Source organism: Adiantum capillus-veneris, chromosome 13 (genome assembly GCF_014529385.1).
Source record: "Adiantum capillus-veneris isolate H3 chromosome 13, ASM1452938v2, whole genome shotgun sequence".
Lineage (NCBI taxonomy): Eukaryota > Viridiplantae > Streptophyta > Polypodiopsida > Polypodiales > Pteridaceae > Adiantum > Adiantum capillus-veneris.
Genome location: NC_140943.1, coordinates 80,853,128 through 80,860,894, shown reverse-complemented (window position 1 = coordinate 80,860,894; position 7,767 = coordinate 80,853,128).

Below are 7,767 nucleotides of genomic sequence, written 5' to 3'. Positions count from 1 at the left end.
GAATGTTATAGAGCCATGCCAAGGGCATGTTGGCACACAGTATTTTGGGCCAAGTGTCCGATCTATCTTTCTACCTTATGCTGTTATGAATCCACTTGTAGGATTCAATATGGCACATGTTGTCACATGGGATGCAACATGGTCTAGGAACTCAAGGAGTTCGGTTTAGCCAGTGTGGAGCAATGAATGAGGGTCCCTCTCACTCCCGTCGTAGAGTATCTGTAGTTATCTCCACACACAAGTACGTCTTGTACTTGAAGGATGTTACTTTTCACACATCCTTATACGAGACATATTCCACATGTGGAGAAGATGAGTCTCTGGACTGACACTGGCGCCATTATGTCAATTATGTGTCACGACAAAGTCCCTAGGTGCGGGTCACATCAGTTTTCTAGACCATTTTTAGCACGACATATCAGGAGCAATTTCGTGGCCAAAAATTGTCGGATACTTAGAATGACTTGTTAAGATACAAGTACTGCTAAACAACATTACAAATGGTTGTTTATACATATAGCAAGGCTATAAGCTGTTAATGAAAAAGTTTCATTGTCTTTATCTAGAAGTGATCAATGTTTCACCTATTATTGTGATTCAGACGTTTCAGCAAGGCTTGCAAAAGATTGCAAACTAAAAGTATTTAGTTTCTTTTTAGAACTATTTACATTCCTTTTATTGTGTGCTAGGCGCATCACATTTTCCATAAGTATTGGCAAGCATCATTATGGATATACAGGTTCGGTTAGTTTTTGCTAAATGCATGCACACTAGGTGTTATGGTCCCTAGTGTTTAGCAAGGGCTGATTTGGAACGGCATGCATATTCCACAGATTGTTGCTTATGAAGCATTTTGCACTCTATGTGCACTATCTCTATGAGATTACTTTTGGATCCACTAATCACCAATAGAGGTCATGGCTCGGTTTGGGCATTTGTGGATTTCTCTCAAGTTAGCCACGATGGTTATTTTGGACATTGTTGATTCTTCCCCAATGTTAAACACTACTGTGATTTCCCATTTACCAGTCATTTGGGACGAGTGTCTGTAAACCGTGAGGAAAACACAACTCAGTACTGTCAGTTATCCAAGGGGATAGGAAGATTACAAAGATTACAAAGAGTAATCTTGTGCTCAAGGATCTGCTAAGAGAATACGTTAACACAATGCATTTCTAAATAGATGATTTTCTCCCTATTCTAGAATTTGCTTAAGTATGATTTTTGACTTTGAACACCTCTTGTGGTGGGGTTGGAAATTGTGTCAATACTTTCATACGTCAAGGACTTACGAGGTGTGATGACAAAGTATGTTGGCAAGTAACCTTCATTAGGGATGAACATGTAGTTCTTTGTGTTCCAAACTATGCAGCATTCTAACGAGGACATTCCCTATCTACGGACTTTTCAAGATACTCAGGCGAGTAGGAAATCTGGCTCACAACTGCATGGAAAGTTACGCCAAGGTTTCCTTGCATTATTCCAGTACCTTCAGAAGATCTGAAAACTGGTTATGCCTTTGGACAACTCTTAGTTGTGGTTACATCTTTACAGTACTCATGTGAGTTACCATTAAGACCCAGGTGACTCTTAGTTGTGGTTACTCCTTTACAGCACTCAAGTGAGTCATAAATGGAGTTACCATTTGGATCCAAGTGGTTGCAAACGGACAACAATTTTTAAAATCAAGATGTTCCTCTTGGTTTCATTGAACCTCCTCACACCACCAATTATCGGTCATACAGACAACTGACCACTCACCAACTCTTCCTACGCAAGCCTTGGCCAAATCTTTGATGATAGGAGGATGCCCTTTTTCACTCTTTCCATTTCCTTCAGGATTGTAAGCTATAGTAAGAGAAAGATTGATTCCTAATTTGAAAAAAAACTCCCTTGCTTCCTCAGCATCCAGTTCACCTCTGTCTGAAGTGATCTTTCCCACACAACCATAACAAAAAATCACCTCATCAAGAAGGAATTTGCACACGGATTCTGTGGTTTTAGCTCTTAATGCTCACCCTTCAACCTAGTTAGTTAGGTCCTCTCGTGCAGGAACTAAGTATCTCATCTGCCAGGGTCCAAAAGGCATTGTGACTAGATCCACAACCCATTTATAGTGCATGGCTAGTGGATATGTAGGGTGCAATCCATCATAGTGTTGGACATTTGAATACATTTGACAAGTTACACATAACACTACAAATTGAGTACATCTTTATACATACCCTTCCACCAGTATTTTTCTTTTAACTTGGAGAAGGTTGCCCACACACCCTTGTGTGCAGCCCATATACTCTCATGAAACTCTTGCATGAGATTTACTTGAGTCTCTTTTTTACATATAACCCTTTGTGGTGTAACACCCTTTTGTTTAGGATGCTTCCACAAGTAACCATCCCTCAAAAAGTACCCATATGATTTCTTGCGTATCCTCTTGTATTCTTGTTTAGACCAATCATTCTATTTTGTTAGAGTACTCAAGTAGCTTCCAATAAGAATCCAATCACCTTCATAAAGCTCTTTCAAAAACAATTCAAGTGGATTAGTCTTGCAGACATTGTTACCTTTGACATGAGAGATATAATAGAACTTTGTTCTTACATCATCTCCCTCATCAATTATCTGTGACTCATCTTCATACCTTGCCCTTGACAGCGTATCTACCGATGTATTGTCTTTACCTGCAATGTGCTTAAACTCGGGATTTAAGGACTTAATGTAGGCAATCCACCGTAACATAGCAATATCTGGCGTTGAACAGCTTGTAATCATCCCAAGAAGTGGTAGACAATCTATTTCTACAACCAAACATGCACAAATTAGGTACTCTTTCCCATTTTTCAACGTTGTAACCATACCCCATCATTCTCTCTTTATTTGTGGATAGTTTCTTTGGCGAGCACTTAGTACCTTTACTCCAAATCTCACCACATACCTGTGTCCTTCTTCCTCACCTTTCCCTATTGCCCATTCAATTCCTGTAGGACTGGTGTCTACTGTCACAATTACTGGCCTTTGAAACTCATAGTCTACCTTTCTCAAAGTTGGTGCACTCAAAGTTGGTGCTGACTGGAGCAACTCCTTTAGCTTTTTCATGGCTTTTACATGTGATTCTGTCCATATAAACATTTGATTTTTTCTAAGAAGTTGATAAAGAGGATCAGCTACATGTGCATAATGTGGAATCCAAATAACATAAAAGACACATGCTCCCAAAAACCTTCTAAACTCAGTGATGCTAGTGCATGTTTCTTTCATTATTTGGATGGCATCTACCTTTGTTGGACAAGGTTTTCTACCATATGGCCCGCACATGTGCCCCACAATGAGCACTTCATTGACACCAAACATAGACTTTTTCCCTGACAAAGTAAGATTCACTTCTTCCAACCTAGACAAAATATTATCACAATCATTTATGTGATTTACCATAAACCTGCGACATCCCTTGAGATCCAAAGCTTCATCTTTCTCACTTTCTTCACATCCTTTGATAGGAAAATCATCAATGAAAGGCATTGTGATTTGAGGAATAAAGTTATGTAAGACCTTATTCATCCCATTCATCAGATGTGCAACCAAGTTGGTCGCTCCCTGTGGCAAGGTACACATTCTTACCAAACCTAAAGGTCTCCTCATGGTTGTCAAGTCTCTGCTTTCTATTGCAAGCTAAAATTGATCATACCCTAAATAGAGGTCCCCCATTGAGTAGATTGCTCTCCCTGCAAACGCCTCTGCAAATTCATCCACAATTGGTCTTGTACCTACATTTCTGATTGTCACCTTGTTCATTGGTTGCATATCTTGGATGAAGCCTAGAGCACCATTCTTCTTTCAAACTGTGAACCACCTGTTTGAGTATGGAGCACAAGAAGGCTCCAAAATTCCCATTTTGATATTTTCATTCAATAGCTCTACTAACTTGGGCAATAAGGCTTTGGAACCGGAATAGGCCGTAGATTCCAAGTCACATCAGGTATAATTGTAAAAATTACCATAGGAGCTACAATAGAAGGATCAACACATCCTATCTCATGTGGCTCAAATGTAAAAGCCTTGTCATGTTTTGAAAGCATTTCTTTAAATCACTCTTTTTAGGATTCCTAAAACTTGGGTTGCAGAGAAGCCTGCTCAATCTTTTCCTTGTTGTTTGGTGGTACGGGTGAAGATATTGGTTTCACCGTCTTTGCTACACTCTTGTATTTAGTTTCAACATGGACTTATGGGCCAACTGTTTGCTTAACACTAGGTTGGTAATGGGACACTTTTATGTCCTGGGACACTTTTATGTCCTGTTAAGTGACCATTTTCCTTGAATTATATCAAGAGTTTCAAAATGGATTTTGAGGTTCTATCTATCTAGAAATTTGTCTCATGAGCTAAAAAAAACTTGACAATTTTTTGGAAAATAAATACCATCTTTAACCTTGTCCTTGCACAACATTTCACAACCTAAATTGTGTGAAAAAACGGGTCCTGTTTTTGGCTTTTTTCAACTTTTTGCAACTATACCACTCTAGAATTCATGTTTGTGAGGTCTATAATGATAGAGAACTATCTTTAGTAGTCCTCAACATGTCTTGATGCTTCTAGGGATAAATAAATGTTAAAGTTGTAAGTTATGACCAAATTACAAAAATTGTCAAATCCTGTTTTTTAGCCAATTTTAGCTCTTCTATGATTTTTTTGGTGGCTTTCATGATATCCAAATACAGTTTTGATTTTCTATGTCGCATATTGTAACATAAAGCTAATATTCCCTGAGTTTTGGGGCACCTAATACCCTATTTTGCATAGTACACAACGATGGTTGATTTTTTCAATTATAGAAGAAAACGAAACATTATAGTATATCAAGTATAGCTTTTTCCATATTTCTAGTTTCTTGTGACAACTATATGCATTTTGTAGGTAGTAACCATATCTAGTCATAAGGATCAAATTTGGCTAGATATTGAATAGTTTCTATGGGATTCTACAACTCATAATGTTGAACCCAATTTTTTCATGTTTGCTGTATTTAGCACTTCATCTTTGTCCCCAAGATTCCCCTTGGTAAGAGATGTATTATTCTTTTGACATGCTCCATGGATCCTTATGAACCTAAAGGACAATAGGGAACTAAGAAAACATGCATATATTATTTGTATTGAGCGTAGCTATAGAAACTTTGATGATAGGTTTGCAGATTGGTAAAAATTCAACTTTTTTGTACCTATTTCTTTTGGCAAAACAAAAAATAGTGAGTGAGAAGCACTCATATGTTCTGATCACCAACCCATTGAAGTTAACTAGGGAATTTATCTCAAGTCCTACAAAAATACCTAATCTTACTTTTATGCAACAAAACATAAGAAATGACTGTTTTGATGAAAATGTACTGGTCCATCAACTTTGGAGGCTTGGTGTGACCAAAAGATGAGAAATTTTACAAGTTTCTTATTTTTTTCCATGTGTAGTAGGCCTTGAACTATAACCTCATGAAAGGATTTTATAAAATGAGTGGATCTACTATGGTTTTGGAGGTTTTTTTCAAAACCCTGAAAGGACACTTTTATGTCCTGTTAGGTTACCAACCTAGTGTTAAAACATTGATTTTCTTTAGAGGATTCTATGACTTGACACATTTCCATAGAGCATACTTCCACAACTTCATTTTCAAGATGCAAACTAGACTCCATTATAGCATCAAGCTTACCCATAGTATCTATAAAAGAAACTTGCTCACACAAACCCAAAACATTTTCAGTAGGCTATAGCAACCCACTAGTGCTCTTTCATGCCTATTTGTACATTATGTACATATTTCCTCTCACATATCTTCAAATCTTCAAGTTTTGTAAAACATATTGATCCATTCCTTGTTACCAAGGAGCCCATTGAGAAAGTTTCACCTATTTTTGGATTAGGTGAGACCCTTTTTCTTTCTATACCACTGTAATCCCACTTTACAATGGTACTTGGCCAAAACCCATCATTTCCCTATGGTCATGAAACTCTTTGCTCACCTTTGGTAGAGGATGATCTCTAAGGTTGTCACGATTTCTTTCATGGTTTACACAAACTGTGAGAAATTGAACATGTACCATCTTTGCTTCATATCTTGGCATGTGATGAACCATCGTCCAGTACCTTTGTTTCCATTCAAACTCCCACAATGTAGGGTTGTCCAAGGATGAGATGATATTAAGATGTATCCTATACAAAGAAGTTTTGGTCAATTTTTACATCACCTATTGTCAACTTCAAACCTAGACATGCTGCATACAATTCACCAGATGAATCGTTTGTCACTTTTACCATCCAACCATGATCTATGTTTATCGGCCATTTGCACTTGTTGTAGAGACTCTTTGACATTATGTCTATTTTTGAACCATGGTCAATCAAGGCAACAAATGGCTCTTCAAGATTACCTATCTTGACCAATTTTTCTGCAGTAGTCCTTGCCCAATGACTTTGTGAATAGTAGCTCCTAGGAATAGCTTCAACTTCTTCATCATCATTTGAGAAATGCACTTCCTTTGCTCTCCCACTAGATTGGTAGCATCCTACCACACCTCCATCATCCTCTCCTCCAAGACTTTCTTTAAATTTGTAGCAACTTCAATATCAGATTGTAGTTTATAAGTTGGGCATTTTGGCTTACCTTTTGTTGGCTCTTTCTTCTTTCATGTTGTAGACTCCTCCATGAGTACTTCACGTGGAGATGCTCCTTGTGTTGTGGGGGTGTTTAGGAAAGCATTGAGTCGCTTCTTCCCCCACTTCTAGAAGATATTTTTGATGGCTCTTCATCAGCATTCTCACGTTTGCGCTTCTCTTCTACAATAGTCTCATTTTGTTGGCATTTTGTAATGTAGGCATGCACTGACAACGAGTCCATTGGATCATTCCATCCTGTTTCTAGGCGTACACAATCCCCTATCTCATGTAGGATCTCCTTTGTAAGCTTTCCTTTCCTAACAAGGTTCCACAACATTGGGCCACAACTTACCATCATCATTACTCATGAAATCTTTGCTCCATAAGTAACAGCCTCAACTGAAGAGGTGACATGATTAGTTTCCATATCTTCAACTAAGGTTTGCATTCGCCCTTTCCCAAAGTTAGTTCTCAAGGGTAGACCTGTCTCTCTTAAGTGGATTTTACCATCCTTAAAACTATCACAATCCCTTCTTACATGGTCTGTACTATCACACCAAATACATCTATTAACAAACCCTTCTTTGAGCTGTTGGCTTTGCCTAGGAAGTGCCCCTAATAGTTGGCCTTTTTCTTCAAGCTTTGCAAGCTTCACCTTCAAATCACGCATTCCCTTCACAAGCTTATCTAGCATGGACTCATCAAACTTAGGAGCTATAAAAGTGGGCTTTACCATTTTGTCAAAAGTTGAGATGGAAGAACTTGTAGTGTTTACTACCATCTTCTCCCTTCTTCTTTGTTATTTGACAAGTAGTGAGACAGCACCTTCAACCTCATTCTAGTCATTCTTTAGTCCTTGCTCAACATCTTTATCTTCAAGAAGAAGCTCCAAATTTTCTTGAAACTCTTTGCCTGAAGCTTGTCAGAAAAGATCTGTCTTCTCTGCATCTAGTGTGGCCTTTTTTGTCCTAGTCACGTTGTGCACAGCGTCGCTCAAATTCCCTTAGTAGCTCTATTATTGAAAGTCCTTGCTTTAGCTTGACTATCCATTCTAAGAATGTCCGTTTAGTCACTCTCTCAGAGTCCTCCATGAAATATTCCTCCTTTAAAGCTACTTTGAGTTCT